This window comes from Pan troglodytes, chromosome 8 (assembly GCF_028858775.2).
Source record: "Pan troglodytes isolate AG18354 chromosome 8, NHGRI_mPanTro3-v2.0_pri, whole genome shotgun sequence".
Classification (NCBI taxonomy): domain Eukaryota; kingdom Metazoa; phylum Chordata; class Mammalia; order Primates; family Hominidae; genus Pan; species Pan troglodytes.
Window position 1 is genome coordinate 103,891,008 of NC_072406.2, and position 23,340 is coordinate 103,914,347.

Consider the following 23,340-nt stretch of genomic DNA (forward strand, 5'->3'; position numbering starts at 1 on the left):
TTAAGCTGATATGCAACTTCAGCAAAGTCTCAGGATACAAAATCAATGTGCAAAAATCACAAGCATTCCTATACACCAAAAATAGACAAACAGCCAAATCATGAGTGAACTCCCATTCACAACTGCTACAAAGAGAATAAAACACCTAGCAATACAACTTACAAAGGATGTGAAGGACCTCTTCAAGGAGAACTACAAATCACTTCTCAAGGAAAGAAGAGAGGACGCAAAGGGAAAAACATTCCATCCTCATGGATAGGAAGAATCAATATTGTGAAAATGGCCATACTGCCCAAAGTAATTTATAGATTCAATGCTATCCCCATCAAGCTACCATTGACTTTCTTCAAAGAATTAGAAAAAACTACTTTACATTTCATGTGGAACCAAAAAGAGCCTGTATAGCCAAGACAATCTAAGCAAAAAGAACAAAGCTGGAGGCATCACGCTACCTGACTTCAAACTATACTACAAGGCTACAGTAACCAAAACAGCTTGGTACTGGTACCAAAACAGATATATAGACCAATGGAACAGAACAGAGGCCTCAGAAATAACTCCACACATCTACAGCCATCTGAGCCTTGACAAACCTGACAAAAGCAAGCAATGGGGAAAGGATTCCCTATTTAATAAATGGGGTCAGGAAAACTGGCTGGCCATATGCAAAAAACTAAAACTGGACCCCTTCCTTACACCTTATACAAAAATCAACTAAAGATGGATTAAATATTTAAACATAAGACCTAAAACCTTAGAAGAAAATCTAGGCAATACCATTCAGGACATAGGCATGGGCAAAGACTTCATGACTAAAACACCAAAAGCAATGGCAACAAAAGCCAAAATTGACAAACGGGATCTAATTAAACTAAAGAGCTTCGGCAGAGCAAAAGAAACAACCATCGGAGTGAACAGGCAACCTACAGAATGGGAGAAAAATTTTGCAATCTATCCATCTGACAAAGGGCTAATATCCAGAACCTACAGGAAACTTAAACAAATGTACAAGAAAAAAACAAACAAACCCATCAAAAAGTGGGTGAAAGATATGAACAGACACTTAGAAGACATTTATGCAGCTGACAAACATATGAAAAAAAGCTCATTATCACTGGTCATTAGAGAAATGCAAATCAAAACCACAATGAGATACCATCTCATGCCAGTTAGAATGGCAATCATTAAAAAGTCAGGAAACAATAGATGCTGGAGAGGATGTGAAGAAATAGGAACGCTTTTACACTGTTGGTGGGAGTGTGAATTAGTTCAAACATTGTGGAAGACAGTGTTGCGCGATTGATTCCTCAAGGATCTAGAACTAGAAATACCATTTGACCCAGCAATCCCATTACTGGGTATATACCCAAAGGATTATAAATCATTCTACTATAAAGACACATGCACACTTATGTTTATTGCAGCACTATTCACAACAGCAAAGACTTGGAACCAACTCAAATGTCCATCAATGATAGACTGGATAAAGCAAATGTGGCACATATATATACCATGGAATACTATGCAGCCATAAAAAAGAATGAGTTCATGTCCTTTGCAGGGACATGGATAAAGCTGGAAACCATCATTCTCAGCAAACTAACGCAGGAACAGAAAACCAAACACCGCGTGTTCTCACTCATAAGTGGGAGCTGAACAATGAGAACATATGGGCACAGGGAGGTGACCATCACATACTGGGGCCTTCCAGGGGGTGGGGGGCAAGGGGAGGGATAGCATTAGGAGAAATACCTAATGTAGATGACAGGTTGATGGGTGCAGCAAACCACCATGGCACGTGTATACCTATGTAACAAACCTGCACATTCTGCACATGTATCCCAGAACTTAAATATAATTTTTAAAAAAAGTATTGAACTATCTTGCTTTATTTGCTCACTAAGGTGTCAAGTTCACTCCTAAAGTTAGGAAGACTGACTCTAATCAACGTTTGGTAGCATATAAGGAGAAATTTAAAGATTGGACTATATGACTATTAGGTATTTAATTACTTAACAAATATTTATTGGTCTTCTACTACAAAGCCCACTGTTCTCAAGGCTGAGGAAATAGTTTCCCACATACTGTGGGAAAAAAAAGACCACTGGGTCTTATGTTCTCAGGCTAACAGAGAAACTATGATTAATCCAATAATTATACAATTAATTATGATGCAATTTTCATAAGCATATCAAAAGATAACTAGAGGATGCCATGAGAACATGTGATGACCTAAACTGAGGGACATTAAGGAAGGCTTGCTCAGTGAGTGAGTGATATGCAGACTAAAAGTAGAAGAAAGCAAGCATCCCTAGGTGAAGGGGAAAGTATGGGGAGACAAAAAGAAGCCGCATATTTGAAGTACATGGCACCTTAGAGAAACTATACAAGGGCCTACTAGAGACTTCCAATTGCCCCTCCAGATGCATTTGCCACACACTTACAACCTATTTTGTGCCTGTATGAACTATATTGATGGCCTTCCCTGCCTTCTAGCTTCTGGTTAGATTCTGTCAACAAGAGGCCCTGGCAAGAGAGCAGAGGGTAGGAGGAGAATGAAATCAAAGTATTTATTCTCCCAGCTTCCACCCTGACAGGTGGCTATGGTTGGCTTCACTCCTCTACCTATGGCCATGGCTTCTATCTGGCGGTCCTCTCTGTGGAGCTGCTCCATGGGCCCTGCAATGGCTCTCTCCACTTTTCCTACAGACTAAGAGGTAATAACAGATCCCTGAGCTCTTACCCACAGGGGACTGCACCACCTCTTGTCAGTTTTCTCAGATCCTGTCCACACCCTTGTAATTACCCATTTTGATTATGCTATCTTCCTGCTAGAATGCTGACTGATACAAGGGCAAATAAGAAGCTAGATCATTCAGAAAGTTTTAAACTATTATAAGGGCTTTAGATTTTTGCCCTGAATGCCATGGGAAACCACTGAAGGGGTTAAGCAGATGAGGTAGGTGATCAAGTTTGCATTTTTTAAATGTACACTCTTTGGGTCATGTCTACACTAAAAGTCCAGACATTACACAATATATCCATGTAACACAACTGCATTGTATCCCCTAAATCTATAAAAATTTTTAAAATGCAAAAAAAAAATCACTCTAAGAGCTTCTGTGTAGAGAAGAGATGGAAGAGGTGCAAGAGGAGAAAGGGAGTCTGGTTATGAGGCAATTAGAGTCACAAAGTTGGCAAATGATGAGCCACAGTGGAAAAATCTGAGGCTGGCTACAGAGGTGTGACACAGAACTAGGAGGGACAAGGGAGCAACAGAAGCCCAGCAAGATCTTCAACGTCATGCACATAAGACCACCGGGCTCTCTCCACTCTCTTCTTTGCCTCATGGAGTTTATATTGCCCAGCTGCAGTGACCTCCTCACCAATCGCAGTGACTGCCTCACCAATTGCAGTACACCTTGTGCCTGGGGTACACTATCTATCTGGAATGTTCTTCCTCTCACCCAAATCCTAACCATCCTCCAAGACTAGCTCAAAAGATAATAAGTAACCATAGCTAACAATTTCTGACAACTTACTATTTTCCAGATATTATGTTAGCATTAGCTCATATAATTGGCCTACCTATGAAGGAGGTACTGTCACTCACTCCATTTTACTGATGAGGAATTGGGCTCAGAGCTGTTAAGTGCTCATAATCACACCACACTGGGCTTGAACCCAGGCCTGGATACCTTCAAGACCCTGTGTTTGATCCTGACCTAACACTGCCCCTGAAATAGCAATAGTTAACTTTGTTGATGACTTACTAAGTGACAGGTATTAAGCACTCCCTCAAACTGTTTTATTTGGTGCTGGTAACAACCCAATGAGATAAGAAACAATTCAAATATCATCTTCAGAGTATGAAACTAAAGCAGAGAAAGTTAGAAACTAGCTCAAATGCCACCTCCTCAACAAAGTTTTGCCAGATTCCCCACACTCTTGAACACGATTCCTCCCTCCTCTGAAATCTGAGGCACTGCAATTCATCTCCAATAGCATCACCACCCTCTGCTTCATATCCTTGCTGCTTAGCCTGTATCATCTTTTTATTAAAAGGGCAATCTAAGTCTGACTCACCGTCAATTACCCCAAGCGCCTGTCCGTAGTTTCCCAACGGCCATTCCCTGACAATTACTTTCTTCAAGTAAGCACTTGCAGTATATTAATGAATGAACACTGGAATGCCTGCAATGTGCCATCAAGGGACTCAACTAGTGATGAGTCACAGAGTTCCCCTCAGTATTTGCTTAGACCACACCACTGGGCCCTCCAGCCAGGGCAGAGCCAGTTATCTCACAGCCACTAGACTTCTGGATGACATTCAACATTAACCGAGGCACTATGTACACTGCCTGAAGAGCAGAAAAAAGAAATTCAATTTCTATTGATTATAAGTAGCTCATTAGGTAGTAAAATAACCATAGTGGTGGAGAGTTGTAGGTTTTGGAAGCTGTTACACCCAGTCCTGCTCTTCACTGCTCCATAAGCTTGATCCCATTAGTGACTTAACTTACTTGAACTGCAGACTCCTCATCTATAAAATAAAAAACAATAAGAACCACCTGCTTGGGATTCTTAGGAGGATTAAGTGAGACAATACATGAAAAGCATCTATAACTAAGGTGCCTGGCAGTAAATGGTAGTTATAATTAAATATGAAAGTAGTATATTCTGCATACTGCATTTAAGGGGTATCACTGGCAAACAGGAAATCTGAAATAGGACAAGAGGATTGTTCCATACGCTGTCAAAGGAACTGGAGGAGATGGCCTATGACATCTAGGAGAATGTACAAGATGTATCTTAATAGATCTGTAGAACTCACATGTGGAAGAGAAAGATGAATTCTGTGTGGCTCCTAAGCTGAACTAGAACCAGTGGATAAAGTGGTAAAGCCCAAATTTTGATTCACTATAAGGGAAGCCTTTCAAATGACTAGGCTGTCCAGTTGGACTGGAAAACTAGCAGGAGTTTGCTCATTGGACTTGCTCAGGCAAAGCCTGGAAGATACGTCAGAGATACTAAAGGCAGAAATGCTTCATGTGGGAGGTCAGCCTCAATGGCAAGGAAGTTTCATGCTAATGCCAAGATTCTGTTATTCTGTTGTCCGAAAATGCAAATGCACATGGGAAAGTTGAATAATGAAAGATCCAAAGGTTTCATGCACTCGATTATTAATTCTGGAGTGGCACAAATTAATCTATCAGCTGCAATGATTTATTTCCACCCACATCCAGGTAGACTCCTATTCCTGAATACTTACAAAGATGATTCAGAGCTGTCATCTTGGCATCTCTCCAGACAATAGACTCATAGTTTCCTAAAGTTGGACAGAACCTGTGAGTTTTTTTAAACCAACTTCTGATCAAATGTCTTTGAGCAGAAGAATAATCTCACACTCCTTAGCTGGTTAGCAGCGCACAGAGAAAAACAATCCCTACACAGTGGAGATAAACACATAAAGTGATTACTGTGAACATCCAAACTTTAGGCACCAGGACTGCTGTCTAGCGAGGGCTATTCTCTGCTTCCAGGATGGCGCCTTGTTACTGCGTCCTTCAGAGGAGCGGAACCCTGTGGCCTCACATGATGGAAGGCAGAAGGCAAGTCAATCAAACCCCGCATAAAGCCTCTTTTATCAGGGCCTTAATTTCACTGGTGAAGAAGGAGACCTCATGGCCTAATGACCTCTTAAGGCCCCACCTCTTAATCCTCACACTTTGGCCATTACATTTCAACACTCAAATTTTGGAGGGGACACATTCAAAGCATAGCACTCCCCATGCTTCTAGAAAAAGGATAGGGAATCACCAAAGCAGTTGAGAAGCAAAAATAGGTGCCTTTACTTGTACCTACAGACACAAAAGCAGGGACTATTTTTACCTATATTACATTAGGTATGCAGTTGGCTATGTTTTCGTAGATACCATGTCTCTCGTCTAAAGTCTACTTTGACTGATATTGATATATCAGACAAGCTTTTTCAAGATTCATCTTTTCATGGTATATCTTTTTTCATCTTTTTGCTTTTAACCTGTGTCTTTATATTTAAAGTGGGCTATTTGCAGAAGTATACATTTGGGTATGACTTGGTTTTATTTTAAATCATGTCTGACAAAAATCTTCCTTTTAATTGGAGTGTTTAGATCGTTTTTATTAATATAATTACTAGTGTGGTAGGAATTAAATCTGCCATTTGAGATTTGGTTTTTATTTGTTGCATCTGTTATTTATTCCTTTTCTTGTTTGTTTGTTTGAGATGGAGTTTCACTCTGTCGCCTAGGCTAGAGTGGCGTGATCATAGATCACTGCCGCAACCTTGAACTCCTGGGCTCCAGTGATCCTCCTGCCTGAGCCTCCTAAATCGCTGGGATTACAGACATGAGCCACTGCGTCTAGCATATTTATTCCTTTTTGCATCTTTCCTTGTCTACCTTAAAGTCAATTGAGTATTTTTAAAGAATTTTATCTCAACTAAATGCTTATTTCCCACGCTTTTTGGTGGTTTTTTTTTTTTTTTTTTAGGAATTGCTCTAGGGTTTACATTGTGCTTCTTTCCCTTATTGCAGTACACTTTCAAATAGTATTATGCCAATTTATAGTGTAAAAAATATAATGTTTTAACAGTATATGTATATTTCACTCTCGCATCCTTTATGCTATTGTTGTTGCACATTTTACTTCTAGAAATATTATAAAGCCTATAATGCATTGTTATCTTTTCTTCTGCAGTGTCAAACTTGCTGTTAATCCCATCTAGTAATTTTTAAATTTCATGTATCAAGAAATTCCATTTGGCTCTTTTTTGTATCTTCCATTTCTCTCCTTGCTGCATTCACGTTTTTCTTTAATACTTGAACATAGTTATATTAGTTGTTTTAGCATTCTTGTCTCCTAATTGCATCATCCCTATCATTTCTGAGTCTGTTTCTATTGACTGATTTTTTTCCCGGTTATGAGTCTTATTTTCCTTCTTGGCATGTCTAACATTTTTTTTTTTTTTTTTTTTTTTTTTTGAGACGGAGTCTCGCTCTGTCACCCAGGCTGGAGTGCAGTGGCGCGATCTCGGCTCACTGCAAGATCCGCCTCCTGGGTTCATGCCATTCTCCTGCCTCAGCCTCCCGAGTAGCTGGGACTACAGGTGCCCGCCGCCACACCCGGCTAATTTTTTGTATTTTTAGTAGAGACGGGGTTTCACCATATTAGCCAGTATGGTCTCGATCTCCTGACCTCATGATCCGACCGCCTCAGCCTCCCAAAGTGTTGGGATTACAGGCGTGAGCCACCACGCCCGGCCAACAATTTTTTATTGGATGTTCGACATTATAATTTTAAGTTGTTGAGTTACTAAATTATACTGTCTTCCCTTAAAGAGTGTTTGGCATTGTTCTGGTAAGTAGAAAATTTACTTGGGGTTGGCCGGGGGCGGTGACTCATGCCTGTAATCCTAGCACTTTGGGAGGCTGAGGCGGGTGGATCACAAGTTCAGGAGATCAAGACCATCCTGGCTAACATGGTGAAACCCCGTCTCTACTAAAAATACAAAAAAAAATTAGCTGGGCGTGGTGGCAGGCGCCTGTAGTCCCAGCTACTCAGGAGGCTGAGGCAGGAGAATGGCATGAACCTGGGAGGCGGAGCTTGCAGTGAGCCGAGATCGCGCCACTGCACTCCAGCCTGGAAGACAGAGAGAGACTCCGTCTCAAAAAAAAAAGAAAGAAAGAAAGAAAGAAAATTTATTTGAGGTTCAAGGCAATTGTTTGCCAGATTTGTTAGAGCATGTCTATAGTAGCCTTCACTCTATGGATAATTTAGCCCATTAAAAAGCTATGGTGGCCAGGCAAGGTAGATCATGCCTGTAATCCCAGCACTTTAGGAGCCTGAGGCAGGCAGGAGAATTGCTTGAGCTGAGAAGTTCAAGACCAGCCTGGTTAACATAAGAAGACTCCATCTCTACAAAAAATTTAAAAATTATCCGGGCATGGCGGTGTATGACTGTAGTCCCAACTATTTAGGAGGCTGAAGTAGGAGAATCACTTGAGCCTGGGAGGTCAAGGATGAAGTGAGCTGTGACCACGGGGCCACTGCACTCCAGCCTGGTTAACAGAGTGAGACTCTGTCTCAAAAAAAAAAAAAAAAAAAAAAAAAAAAAAGCTATGGCCATTCTAGGGTCTCTAGTGAATGCTCCAAATGATCAACAAGAACTCTCAACCCTGGCCTATGGGAACTCAGTGATCCCAGTCCTGTGTGAGCTCTAGAACCTTTTCAGCTCTTTGCCTATGCCTCATAGAGTTTCACTGTACCCATTTAAGGCTTAGTGTTCAGCAAAGACTCAGGGAGCGCCATGCAGATTTCTGGAGGGCTTTTTCTACATAGCTTCCTCCTCTCCAGAACTCTGCCCTACAATTTCCAGTCGCTTTAGACTACTTGAACTTCAGTCTCTGTCTCAACTCAGTGAGTCTACCATGTTCTGCCTGGGATTCCACTTTTTGCTTTGTGATCCAGAACGTGCCTCCAGGCAGAAAACCAGGACAATTATAGGGTTAGCCTCATTTGTTTCCCTTCTCTAAGGGATCACAGTCCTGTGATGCCTGTTGCCAATGTCTAAAGACAATTGATATTTTGTCCAGTTTAAGGTAGGTAAGTAACACCTTGATGGCCAGTAACAGAAGTCCTCTAGTTGTTCCTAATTTTATAAAAACAGTATTGTGCTACAGTAACCTTTGAGGACTTCTGTTTTTCACTCTATATTCTATTGCCAGGATTCATCCATATCTTCATATGTAGCTGTGAGCTATTCTTTTGACTGCCATGTAATAGTACGTTGTGTGAAACCACAAGTTACTTACCCATTCTCCTGTTGATGGGCATTTGGGTTGTTTCCAGTTTTTTGTTGTGATTATTTTTGTATATGTTTCCTGGTATATTTTTGTAAGAGTTTCTTTTGTATATTTAATATTTTAATTAACATTTTTGCTGATTGTATCAAGCCCTTTTCTGACATTTATTGATTACATCATTTTTCCCCTTAATTTGTTGCTGTAGGGAATTATATTGTTGGACTTCCTAATGGCAAACCTTTCTGGCACTCCTAAAATACACTTAGTTGGGGTCTATTATTCTTTCAACACGACTACTAGAACTACTAAATTTTGTGAGTCCAGTTTATTGAGGAATAATTTACAGGTAGTAAAAATCATACTTCTGAAGTATATAGTTTGATGAGTTTTGACAAGTATATTCAGTCATATAACCACCACCACAATAAAGATATAAACATTTCCATCACACCAAAATGTTTCCTCATACCCTTTCACAGTCAATTTTCTGTCCTACCTCAAATCCTTGGAAATTATTTGTCTGAGTTCTGTTTTTAGAGGTTCACCTTTTCCAGAATGTCATACTCTAAATAAAGTCATACAATATGTAGGCTTTTACAAATGGCTTTTATCACTCTACATAATGCTTTTGCAATTCATCCATGTTGTTGCATATATCAAGAGTTTTTTTTCCTTTTTTACTGTTGAATAGTATTGTATTGTATGAGTTCATCCATTTGTTCATCCATTCACTAGTGGGTAAACTTTTGGACTTTTTGTTTCCAGTTTTTGAAAACAATTAGAAATCCGTCTGCTGTACAAATTTAGGTATAAGTCTTTTTGTGGACAAATGCTTTCATTTCCTTAGGTAAATACCTAAGTGTTAGATTGCTGGGGCATCTGATAAGTTCAGCACTATAGAAACTGACAGACTTTTCCAAAGTATCTATACTATTTTGCATTCTCACAAGCAAGGTATAAGAGTTCCAGTTGCTCCAACTCGTCACCAGCATTTTATGTTGTCAATGGGTTGTTCAACTTATTATTGAGCTGCAAAAGTTGTTTATATATTCAGGATATAGGTCCTTTGTTAAACAGATTTTTTACCAATATTTTCTCTTAGTCTGTGCTTTCCTTTTTTTATTTACTTAATGTCTTTCAAATGCTTAACCCAAGACCACAAAGATTTTCTCCTATATTTTCTCCTAGAAGTTTTATAGCTTTAGCTCTCACATTTCTGTCTATAATCTATTTTGATTTAGTATCTTCGTAGATGTGAAGTAAGGGTTAAGATGTTATTGTTGTTCTTGTTACTCTTTTGTCCTTGTTTTTACATATGGAGTTTCAATTATTCCAGCACCATTTTTTTAAAGATGACCCTTTCTCCATTGAATTTCCTTTGCATATTTGTCAATATTCAATTGTACATAAGTATGTGTGGGTCTATTTCTGGAGTCTCTATTCTATTCTATGTTCTATAAAACTATCCTTTTGCCATTATAACGTGTTCTTCTTTTTTTTTCTTTTGAGATGGAGTCTTGCCCTGTTGCCCAGACTAGAGCGCAGTAGCACGATCTTGGCTCACTGCAACCTCCACCTCCTGGGTTCAAGCGATTCTCCCTGCCTCAGCCTCCCGAGTAGCTGGGACTACAGGCATGCACCACCACGTCCAGCTAATTTTTGTATTTTAGTAGAGACTGGGTTTCACCATGTTGGCCAGGCTGGTCTTGAACTCCTAACCTCAGGTGATCCGCCCGGCCTCCCAAAGTGCTGGGATTACGGGCATGAGCCACCGCACCAGGCCTCATTATAACACATTCTTGATTACCATGACTTCACAGTAAGTCTGAAATCATGTAGTATGAAAGTCTTCCAACTTTGTTTTTATTTTTCAAATGGACTTGCTAAAGTTTTACATAGAATTTTTTCATGTTTAGTCATAAGTTGAACTACAGAAGCATTTTGTGATATATATATATTAGGTTTTAATATTAAAGTTATGCTTGTTTCATATTATTAATTGAGGAACTTTCCATACTTTTTCAGAGTCTGAAATAATTTGACTAACATAGAAATTAACTCTTCCTTGAAGATTAGATGGAATTCCATTGTAAACAATTTAAGTAGGTTTTTGTTTCCTTAAAAAAGAAAATTTTAACAATCTTTTGCATTTCTTCTGTCATTTTTGGTGTATCTGAGTTTTTTATATATCTTCCTGTACCAATTTTACTCATTTATATTTTCCTAGAAAATCATCTATTTTGTTTAGACTTTCAGATTTACTGAGATTTATCAATTTACAATTAATTAATAAACTTCAAATGTATAAATATATTTATAAACATAGAAAACTGAGGCACAGAGAAATCAAGTAACATGCCAGAGATCATACAGCTAATAGCTGGTAGGGCCATGATTTGGATCTGGGCTCCAGAATCCCTGCATTTAACCACTAGACATCAGGAAAAACTGACATGTGACAGTTTTTCCTGATGTCTACAGTGACCTACATGTTTGGAATATCATTTTATAAAGTCTTTCATGATATCCTTATGAACAAGACAAAGAAATGTTAGGCAGCTACAAAACTTGTTGAACAACCTTGCCCAAAGAGAACTCCATCTTTAGCTTTCTTCTTTAAATCCATCAAGAAAGAAAATAAAGGACTTGACATAAAGATCCAAGACTTCCATGAAAACATAAAATATGGTTTCCAAATGTGCAAATGGTACAAAAGTGAATCTAATAGCTTAATGGTGAAAAGGAACTCAAAAAAGCCTTCACCACTGTAACTTAGACAACCAAACGAATGTAAACTGAACAGACTTTAGGCCCCACAAGAGCAAAGACAAAATATGTCTTATTTATCAATGTAAACAAAGCTCCCAGGAGAATCATAGCTGCTAAGTAAATATTTTTGAATATTCATTGAAAGAAAAGTATGCACATTACTGAACTTAAACAACTGCACAAGTTTAAAATGCAGATGACATGGTTAAACATTGAGACAAGGGGGAAAAAAAGTTTTGGTTTGCCACAAGCTGTGTTAATCAATAATGCAAGGGTGCAGAATTTGGCGACAGAAAACTTAAAACTAGATCTGTTTCCAGGACAAGCCACTTAAGCTCACAGTGAAATAAAGTTAAAAATTATTCCATTTTTTATTTTATTTTATTTTATTTGAGACAGAGTCTCACTCTGTCACCCAACCTGGAGTACAGTGGCATGATCTCAGCTCACAACAACTTCTGCCTCCAGGCTCAAGCAATCTTCCCACCTCAGCCTCTCATGTAGCTGGGACCACAGGTGCATTCCACCATGCCTGGCTAATTTTTGTATTTTTTGTAGAGATAGAATTTTGCCATGTTAGCCAGGCTGGTCTCAAACTCCTGGGCTCAAATGATCCACCTGCCTCAGCCTCCCAAAGTGCTGGAATTACAGGCATGAGCCACCATGCGTGGCAAATAATAATTCAAAAGATTGGTGTGAGCATAAGATCATTTATGTGAGAATTTTTTTGCAAACTACAAATGTTCATTATTATTGTTGTTATTATTAGATTATAAATTCCAACAGGAAGTTAAAAAGTACCTTGAGCTTAACTGTAATTTCTCAGTTTTGACAGGGTTTAGGGGACAGGGTGAAGATTTGAAAATGGTATGTATGAAGTGCCTAGCAGGATGTCCAAAATATATTTAACATTTTAAAAATCTTGGTATAAATGGATTATCCTCTCATACATATGAGACTGTATGCATGAGGGGACTCCAAAAAGTTCACGGAATCTGGGTGCAGTGGTGTGTGCCTGTAATCCCAGCTACTGGAGAGGCAGAGGTGGGTGGATCATTTGAGACTAGCCTGGGCAACATAGTGAGACCCTGTCTCTTAAAAAAGAAAAGAAAAGAAAATGTTAGTGGAAAATGAAATTAAAAGATAAAAATAGAAAATACAAACTGTATTTCTCAACATAAGCTCCATCAAGGTTAAGATACTCTATAAGCAATGATACCAGCCATATAGTCCATCCTTAAAGAACTGGGAATTTAACAATGTCAATGTGTTTTTTTTAAAATAATTAACTGAAGAAAAGTGGGTGCCCTTTAAAGATCTTTCTAGGATTAGAAAACATAAATAAGTCAGAAGGAGTCAAATCAGTACTGTAAGGTGGATGTCTAATGATTTCCCACAAAAACTCCCAAAAAATTGCCCTTGTTTGATGAGAGAAATGAGCAGGAGCATTGTCATGGTGCAGAAAGACTCCGGTGAAACCTTTCCAGGTGTTTTTCTGCCAAGTCTTTGGCTTTCTCAGAACAATCTCATAATAAGCAAATGTTATCATTCTTTGGCCCTCCAGAAAGTCAACAAGAAAAATGCCTTGAGTATCCCAAAAAACTTCTGCCATGACCTATGCTCTTGACTGATCCACTTGTGCTTTGACTGGACAACTTCCACCTCTTGGTAGCCATTGTTTCAATTGTGCTTTGTCTTCAGGATCATACTGGTAAAGCCATATTTCATCTCCTGTTACAATTCTTTGAAGAAATGCGTCGGGATCTTGATCCCACTTGTTTAAAATTTCCATTGAAAGGTCTGTTCTTGTCTGCAACTGACCTGGGGACAGTGGTTTTGGCACCATTGACTGGAAGTTTGCCCAACTCTAATTCTTGAGTCAGAAGTGTTTAAGCTGAACCAGTTGAAATGTCTATGGTATTGGCTATTGTTTTCTGGTGTTAATCATCAGTCCTCTTCAATTACTGCATGAACAATATTAATCTTTTCCTCACAAATTGATATGGATGGTCAGTCACGTGGGCTTCACGTGACTTCAACAGTCTCATTCCTTCTTAAAATGAGTTATCCATTTGTAAACTAATAATTTATTTGGGGCATTGTTCCCATTAATTTTTCATAAAGCATCAGTAATTTCACCATTTTTCCACCCAAGCTTCACTATAAATTCGGCGTTTGTTCTTGCTTCAATTTTTGTAGAAATCATCTGTTCTGATAGGGAATCATTTCAAATTAATGTCTTATCCTTCTTAATGCCTCAAGCTAGATCCTGTTCAGACATACTGCAACAATTTACTGTGATTTTATTTTAGTGCAAAAACATTTTGAAATGCATCCATGGTTTTTTCATAATATACATTTTCCATGATTTTTTGAAGACCCCTCATATAAGAATATATATGATCATATATATGTGTGTGTATATATATACATATATGTAATCACATATGTAAGGATATACGTTAAAATGTAAACAGGTTATATTGAATTATCCCTGAGTCACTATTCTAGATACAGAAGATACAATGGAGAATTACATGGACAGAACGCCTTCAGTTTTTTGTCATTTACTTCTCTTCAACTCCTCTCCCATTTACGAGGACCACTTTTTTAATTAGTAAAATGAAAACCAAACTACAGTATAGAGGTGATAAAAAGATCAGTGGTTGCCAGGGGTGTACAGAAGGAAAGGGAGTTAGAGCACAGCAGATTTTTAGGGCAGTGAATTACATTGTCACTTAGTAAAACCCATAGAACTGTACATCACACAGAGCAAATCCTAATGTAAACTATGGATTTTAGTTAATAATAACATATCTCTATTGATTTTCATTTGTAACAAATGTACCACACCAATGCAAGATGTTGATAATAGGGGGAACTGAAAGTGGAATGGGGTATATGGGAACTCTCTGTACTTTCTGTAAACCTAAACCAGTTCTGAAAAATAGTCTTTAATTAAAAGAAAAACTAAAAAAGAAAAGAAAAATCAATGAAAATTCTGGCTTGCTTAGATGGACACTTTCCAAATACTAAATTGCAATTGAGTTATTCTTCTTGGCAATAAACAACTTGTGGCCTTTTTTTCTTTTATAGCAAGAAATAACTAGTTGCATCTCTTTTTGACTCAAGTATATTGAACAATAACAAGAAAATGCCTGGTTGGGTATAGAAAAACTGCCTTGTTAGCTATTTTATTTATGATGTGTGCTTTAATATTTGTTTATATGCTAATAGTGGTTGCTTGGCAACTAAGTTTGGGGCTTCCTTCAGGTAGAAGTGCGTTGTCTAATAGCACCTCATTGTCTTCAATGCTGGATTTCCAAAGCCACCCACCATACCCTAAGTTATGGAATTCTTGGTTTGAATGATATTCAGATCTAGTTTTTTTCTTATTCATTCAACAACTATTTATGTAGAGTATCTACTATGTGTCAGTCACAATTCTAGATTCTGAAGACAGAGTGAAGAATAAAGTGAACAAAGTCCCTGTCCTCAAGGAGCTTATATTCTAGTAGGGTGGGGGGATAAACAAATATAATTTTTCAATGATAATATTCAGGTAAAGATGGAAATGAGTGCTATGAAAAAAGTAAAGTAGAGTAAGGAGATAAAAAGACTTTGGAAGAATGTTTCTCTTTGCTAGTTTATGAGTAGTTAGTGAAGATCTCTCCAAAGAGGTAATATTTGAAGATAGCTGAATGAAGTGAGGGGTGTGCCATGGAAATACATTTGTATGTGGGATTAGACGCATGCTATGGAGGAAAAGCTAGTGCAAATGTTAGGTTTTGAAGGGAAGGCGAGGGTTAAAGAAAGACACGCACACAGTAAGAGGGCAGCTCAACAGCAAATTCAGACTTTACGTCCAGCATAAAACCTACAGAAGTGGGGGACCAGCCTAATGCCAGAGCCCATTGCTGCTTACAGGCTGGGACAATTTATAGGTATGAGTAGGAGGGGTCTGGGCAGTAGGGCTTGCTTCCCGGCAGGATACTGATAAGATGTTCTTGTGATGAGGTGGTTCTGGCCCTTGTTCAGGTGGGATGTCATCGTGATATTCCTTGGACCTTTGTCCAGCAAGCTATGATTGGGATGTTTCTTTCTTTCTTTCTTTCTTTTTTTTTTTTTTTGACAGAGTTTCGCTCTTGTCACCCAGGCTGGAGTACAATGGCATGATTTCAGCTCACTGCAACCTCCACCTCCCGGGTTCAAGTGATTCTCCTGCCTCAGCCTCCCATGTAGCTGGGATTATAGGCGCCCACCACCACATCTGGCTAATTTTTGTATTTTTAGTAGAGATGGGGTTTTGCCATGTTGGCCAGGCTGGTCTTGAACTCCTGACCTCAGGTGATCCGCCCATCTTGGCCTCTGAAAGTACTGGGATTATAGGTATGAGCCACCACACCTGGCCTGGGATTTGGGCCTTTGTCTGCCTTGTGGTCAGGTGGTTAGGCATGATGTTTCTCAAGGCCCAAACCCTTGTGAAATGTTTCACTTTGACCAAGGTCTGCAAAATAGTGGGAAGCTTACAAAATGATGCAGTTTGGACTAACAGCAAAGACCCTGGGACAGAGGCATGCTTGGAATTTCCAAAGACGGCAAGCTGAGTAAGTCAGTGAGTTAGCCAAAGAGGATGGGAAATAAACTCAGAGCTATGGAAGGCCACTGGGGAATTTTGAGCATTTTTTAAAATGTGGCATGATAGTTGCTATATGGAAAGTAGACTGTGAGGGATATTTAGAGGCAAATGAAGAGATCAGGCAGACACTACTATAGTGGCCAGAAGAGAGACCGCAAACTGAATGAACCAGTCAGGTGGACAACCAACAATCCAGGTTTAATGGCATGTTCGATGTCAAAGAAAAACTACTATTTATCTCCAAATTAGAGGTAACAAACCAATTTGGGAAACAAAGACTAACTGATTAGGTAAAAGCAAAGTTCAGCAGTGATTTCTGTAGAAATCACTTTTCCCTAAGCTTCAGGGAAAAGCTGATTTTCTAAGCAATATTCTCCTCTCCCACATTACCGGAAATCTTTTTCACTACCTTAAAATCAATTTCTCTTATTGACAAGACATATCAGACAAAAGCACTTACTTACATTTACATCTCAGTAATACAACTTACATCTCAATAATAAAAATAATCTAATTTTTTAATTAGGCAAAAGGTTTTGAATGGACATTTCACAAAGATATACAAATGACTGATAAGCACATAAAAAAGCATTCAACATTAAGTCAACAGAGAAATGCAAAATAAAATCACAGTGGGATACTAAAAGACACCCATTAGAATGGCTAAAAGTAAAAAGACCAAAAATACCAAATGTTGATGAAGATAGGGAGCTACTGGAAGTCTCTTATCTTGTTGGGAGTATAAAATGGCACAATAACTTTGGGAAATAGTCTGGCAGTTTCATTTAAAATTAAATGTAGCCCCTACCTTATGATTCAGCAATTTCACTCCTAAATGTTTACCCAAGAAAAATGAAAGCCTGTGCCCACAAAAAGAAAATAATATACATATAGCCTTATTCAAAATGTTCCAAAACTGGAAACAGACTAAGTATTGTCAACAGGAAAATGGATGAACAACCTATAGTGTACTTGCACAACAGAAGACTACCCAGCAATAAAAAAGAATTCACTAATGATACACAAAATAACATAGATGAATCTCAAAAACATTATGTTAAATTAACAAAGCCTTACATTTAGAAGCACATATCGTAATTGTATCATTCCACTTGTTTTAAGTTCTAGAACAGCCAAAAATAATTTATGTATCTCTTTAAAAAGTCAACAGTGGTAAGCTACCTCTGGGTAGAGGGGCAGATGGACAGGGATTAACTGGGAAGGAAGAAGAGAGAAGTTCTCATAATGTTTCATAATGTTCTATGTCTTGATAGAAATTTAGATTGCACTGATGTCTACATTTGTTAAAATTCCTCCAAAGCCTGGCATGGTGCCAAATAGTCGCAGCTACTTGGGAGGATGAGGCAGGAGGATCTCCTTGAGCTTAGGAGTCAGAGTCCAGCCTGGCCAACATAGTGAGATCACATCTCTAACAACAACAAAAATCCCTCCAATGGCACATTTAATATTTGTGCATTTCACTATATGACAACTAACCCAAAAATTTAAAAGAACCATAAACAAAGATTGAACTCATGTTAATGATATTCATACTGAAGCATTTAGGGGTGAGGTATACAGATAGTTGCAACTTACTTGGAAATTCTGCAAAGTAAAAAAAAAAAAAGTGGATTGATGGAGAGATGGGGGGTGGATATGTGATAAAGTAAATGTGGCAACATGTTAACTGTAGAATTTAGGTGGTGTATAAATTCTTTTAACTCTTCTGTATGTTTGAAATTTTTCATATTAAAATATTGAGGAGGAAAATGTCAGTTTCTCCTATTTGAGTTTAGCTCTTCAAGGGCAGTAATTTCAAGTTGAATGATGAAGAATTATATTTTTAAAAACAAGCAGGAATTGACTCTCCTTAGCATAATGTTAGTATTCAATACATTTTGATTAATTAGTTAATTAATTTTTTGAGTGCAGGGAACTTTATTGATAGTACATGACAAAGTGGGCTTCCCAGGCCCCTCCTTCTTCAGGGGGGTCTGTGTGGAAATTGTAGGGAGGGGAGATTCTCAGTGTGGTGGGGAACTGAGTGTGGCAGGGACTCCCTAGCAGCTGAGGGCCTCTCTCTTCCTCTCATGCTCTCACTGCAGCTGGTGGTCTGGGGTCTTACTCCTTGGAGGCTTTGTGGGCCATGAGGTCCACCACCCTGTTGCTGTAGCCAAATTCATTGTCATACCAGGAAATGAGGTTGACAAAGTGATTGTTGAAGGCAATGCCAGCCCCAGCATTGAAGGCAGAAGAGTGGAAGTTGCTGTTAAAGTCAGAGGAGACAACCTGGTGCTCGTGTGGCCCAGGATGCCCATGAGGGGGCCTCCAATTCCTGCTTTACCACCTTCTTGATGTCATCATATTTGGCAGCTTTCTCCAGATGGCAAGTCAGGTCCATGACCAACACGTTGGCAGTGGAGACATGGAAGGCCATGCCAATGAGCTTCCCATTCAGCTCAGGAGTAACCTGGCCCACAGCCTTGGCACCACTAGTAGATGTAGGGATGATGTCCTGGAGAGCCACATGGCCATCATGCCACAGTTTCCCAGAGGAGCCATCCAGGGTCTTCTGTGGCAGTGATGGCATGGACTGTGGTTATAAGTTCTTCTATGATGCCAAAGTTGTCACGGATGACCTTGGCCAGGGGGGCTAAGAAGTTGGTGGTACAGGAGGCTTTGCTGATGATCTTGAGGCTGTTTTTGTACTTCTCATGATTCATGCCTATCATGAACAAGGGGGTGTCAGCAGAAAGGGCAGAGATGATGACCCTTTTGGCTCCCTCTTCTAAGACATCTCCAGCCTTCTCATGGTATTGAAGATGCCAGTGGACTACACAACATAATCAGCACCAGCATCACACCATTTGATTTTGGTGGGATCTCGCTCTTAGAAGATGGTAATGGGATTTCCATTGACGACAAGCTTCCTATTCTCAGCTTTAATGGTGCCATGGAACTTGCTATGGGTGGAATCATACTGGACCATGTGGATCATGTAGTTGAAGTCAACGAAGGGGTCATTGATGGTGACAGTATCCATTTTGCCAAAGTTAAAAGCAGCCCTGGTGACCAGACACCCAACATGGCCAAATCCATTTACTTTGGTCTTCACCTTCACCATGGTGTCTCAGGGATACAGCTGGTGCTGCATGACAAGATGCAGCTGTCTGTCTTACGGGAGGAGCAGAGAGTAATTGTATACATTTTCTACATGCCTTTCTTACTAATATATGGCAAGCATCTTTCCCTTTCATTAAGTATTCTTCTAAAACACCATTTTTAATAATAGAAAATTTGGGGATCTATTGCCCTCATTCTCACCTACATTGGGTTTTATCTTTTCTTTTAAATCTTTGCCAATTTAGGGAACGAAAAAGATATCTCTCCTTTATATTTTTTATTGCTAGTGAGGCTCTTCATGTTAATTGGTCTTTTATCTTTTCTATGAAAGTGCTTTTATTGGTGTATAAACACTCTATATATTAGAGTTGTCAGCATTTTTGTCATGTGTTACAAATGCATACACAAAAAATATATTTGTTTCAGATTTTTAATTTTAATACACTTTTTTCATCATGATGCACTTAGATCTCTTGAATTCATTCTTCCTAACTAAAATTTTGTGTCATATGACCAACATCTCCTCAATCCGCCTTCCTTTGCCTCTACCATTTTACTCTCTGCTTCTATTAAGTCACCTTTTTTACACTCCACTGTAAGTGAGAAAATGTAATATTTGTCTTTCTATGCCTGGTTTATTTCACTTAACATAATGTCCTCCAGGTTCATCCAGTTGTCACAGAAAAAAAAAAAACAGGATTTCCTTTTTTTTTTAAGGCTAATGGTATTCCATTGTTTATATATGTTACATTTTCTTTATCCATTAATCCATTGATGGGCACTTAAGTTGATTCCATATCTTGGCTATTGTGAATAGTACTGCAATGAACACGGGAGTGCAGATATCTCTTCACCACACTGATTTCATATCCCTTGGATACATACCCAGTAGAGGGGTTGCTGAATCATACGGTAGTTCTATTTTTAACTACTTTAGCAACCTCCATACTGTTTTCCATAATAGTTGTACCAATTTACATTCCCACAAACAAATTACAATTTTTATTCACAATACTTTGATATAAAATTTTGTTTCTTATTTATTGTTTGCTTTTTTACCATGCCACCTTCAAAGAGACCTGGAGACATTGCCGGGGGTTGGAAACTGACTTAATAAAGAGGCTTGAGAAACAAAAGAAAGAAAACGTATTAAGGCAAATGTTTTAAGGAGTAGACAGATCTAGTTTTAATTCCATTTCAGCCATTAACTACTAATTGGTCGAGTGATTAAATCTCTTAAAACCAGTTTCCTCTTTGGGGATTGGGGATAATAATACTTTCCCTGAAGTGTTGTTGTGAGGACCACATAAAACAAATGTAAAGTACCTCTCTGGGAATGCTTTTGCACTGTAGGTGGGAATGTAAATTAGCTCAGCCCCTGTAGAAAGCAGTTTGGAGATTTCTCAAAGAACTAAAAGTAGAATTACCATTTTACTCAGCAATCCCATTGCTGGGTATATGCCCAAAAGAAAATAAATTGCTCTACCAAAAAGACACCTGTACTCATTTGTTTTTCGCAGCACTAGTCACAATAGCAAGATATGGACTCAATCTAGGTGACCATCAACAGTGAATTGGATAAAGAAAATGTGTTACATATACACCATGGAATACTACAAACCATAAACCATTCACAGCCCCAGCATTGAAGGCGGAAGAGTGGTTGTCGATGGTGGCTGTGAATACTACACAACCATAATAACTGGAGGCCATTATCCTATGTGAATTTTTTTGTTTGTTTTTTGAGACAGAGTTTCACTCTTATTGCCCAGGCTGGAGTGCAATGGCACGATCTCAGCTCACTGCAACCTCTGCCTCCCAGGTTCAAACGATTCTCCTGCCTCTGCCTCCCAAGTAGCTGGGATTACAGGCACCCGCCAACACACCTGGCTAATTTTTGTATTTTTAGTAGAGACGGGTTTTCACCATGTTGGGCAGCCTGGTCTTGAACTCCTGATCTCAAGAGATCTGCCTGCCTCTGCCTCCCAAAGTGCTGGAATTATAGGCATGAGCCACTGCACCCGGCCTATCCTAAGTGAATTAACACAAGAACAGAAAACCAAATATGCATGTTCTCACCGATAAGTGGGAGCTAAAGATTGGGTACACAGGGACATAAAGATGGGAACAATAGACACTAGGAACTCCAAAAGTGGGAGAGGGAGGGAGGAAGTCGGAGAAGGACTGAAAAACTTCCTATTTGGCATTATGTTCACGTTATGGGTGATGGGATCAAAAGCCCAAACCTCGCATCATGCAATATATCCTTATAACTAACCTGCACATGTAACCCCCTGAATTTCAAATTAAAACAAATTTTAAGAACCTCCCTTGAGAGATAGCAAGTTGTAACTGTATGTAACCAAATGAAAAGGTGTTCTGAAACACTGCTTCCCAAATGTTAAAGGTGCATGTGAATCACCTGGGGATCTTGTTAAATGCAGTTTGTCATTCAGGACACCTGAAGCAGCACCTGAGCTGCTTCCTTTCTAACAAGCTCTCAGATGATGCTGATGCTGGTTGAAGATTCTAGAGTCTTCTGACAATGAGAATCCTTGACAAAAAAATTTAATAACCAATTTAACAACTGATGTCTGTTTTCAGAACAGTTGTAACTCATGGTACTACATGGAATTTGCAAGATGAAAGATGTGGCTAGCCCTTAGAGGATGCAATTTGAATCTAACATTATCTTAACAAGGTCAGTGTTTCACCAGATGAAATTTCAGTAGAGTCATGTTGCTATACAGGGAAGTCAAACATCTGATGAATAAGAAATTGTGCATAAAGAATAAAGAAAAGGATTCAGGAGCGGTAGCACACCTGTAGCCCCAGCTACCTGGAAGACCGAGGTAGGAGCATCACTTGAGCCCAGGAGTTCCAGTCTAGCCTGGGTGAGAGAGCGAGACCTCATCTCTAAAAATAAAGATAAAAATAAATTTTTGAGACAGAGTCTTTCTTCGTCATCCAGGCTAGAGTGCAGTGGCATGAACCCGGCTCGCTGCAGCCTCAAACTCCTGGGCTCAAATGATCCCCCCACCTCAACCTCCTGAGTAGCTGGGATCACAGACGGGCATCACCACATCCGGCTATTTTTATGATTATTATTTGTAGAGACATGGTCTTGCCCTGTTGCCCAGGCTGGTCTCAAATTCCTGGGCTCAAGCAATCCTCCTACCTCCACCTCCCAAAGTGCTGGGATTACAGGCCTGAAAAGATCTAATGGTCACAGTCCTCCCGATGATTTCCTCCCCAAAGGCCCACCCAAAAAACCCATCCAAAGGAAACACTCCATATGAAAAACTTGAGTTGTTTGGAGGAAACTAAATTGCAGTGTTCTGCGTGCAGCTTTCCCCTATAGCAGCGTTTCCCAGCCTCAGCCAATCAGAAGCATCACTTGGGTTACCTGCTACCACCCCTAGAGCGTGGGAGACTTTGTGGAAGGATACGGGAGAAACCCAAGCATCTATGTTTCTAAACAGAAAGGTTTGGGAAACCTGCCTCACTATGTTCATCTCCCTTTTTTTCAGTTTAGAATTCATAGCAGAGGGGAGCTGTACATCGTGGATAGAGGTTCTATTGTGAGGAAAACTGACACTCATCTGTGATACTCAGTAGCTGTGTAATCTTGAGCAAGTTATTCATCCTTCCTGAGTGTGAGTTTTCTCATGTGTAAAACAAGAATAAAAACGCTTCTACATAAGGTCATTGTAGAGATTACCTAAAGTCATGGATTTGACTGCTATTCGTAAACTGAATACAAATGTGATTGCCATAAATGCATTTACTATGTCAAATCTTCACTGAACAAAGCCGTTGAGAGGCCCTTTGGAATTCATTAGTGTGAGATTTTATCCACTTAGCAAGGTGGAGTTGGTAAACTAAAGGTCAAGTTGACATAAACCTGGATACAAGCCCAACTTTGCTTTTATTGTTTGAGCCCCCTCGGGGAAAGACGGCAAC

The 23,340-nt window shown here is 39.2% G+C and overlaps 1 pseudogene; it reads right to left on the minus strand.

The window, feature by feature from the left end:
* Window positions 1-18,188: 18,188 nt before the first annotated feature.
* On the minus strand, window positions 18,189-19,446 carry LOC740003 (glyceraldehyde-3-phosphate dehydrogenase-like; annotated as a pseudogene).
* Window positions 19,447-23,340: the final 3,894 nt, after the last annotated feature.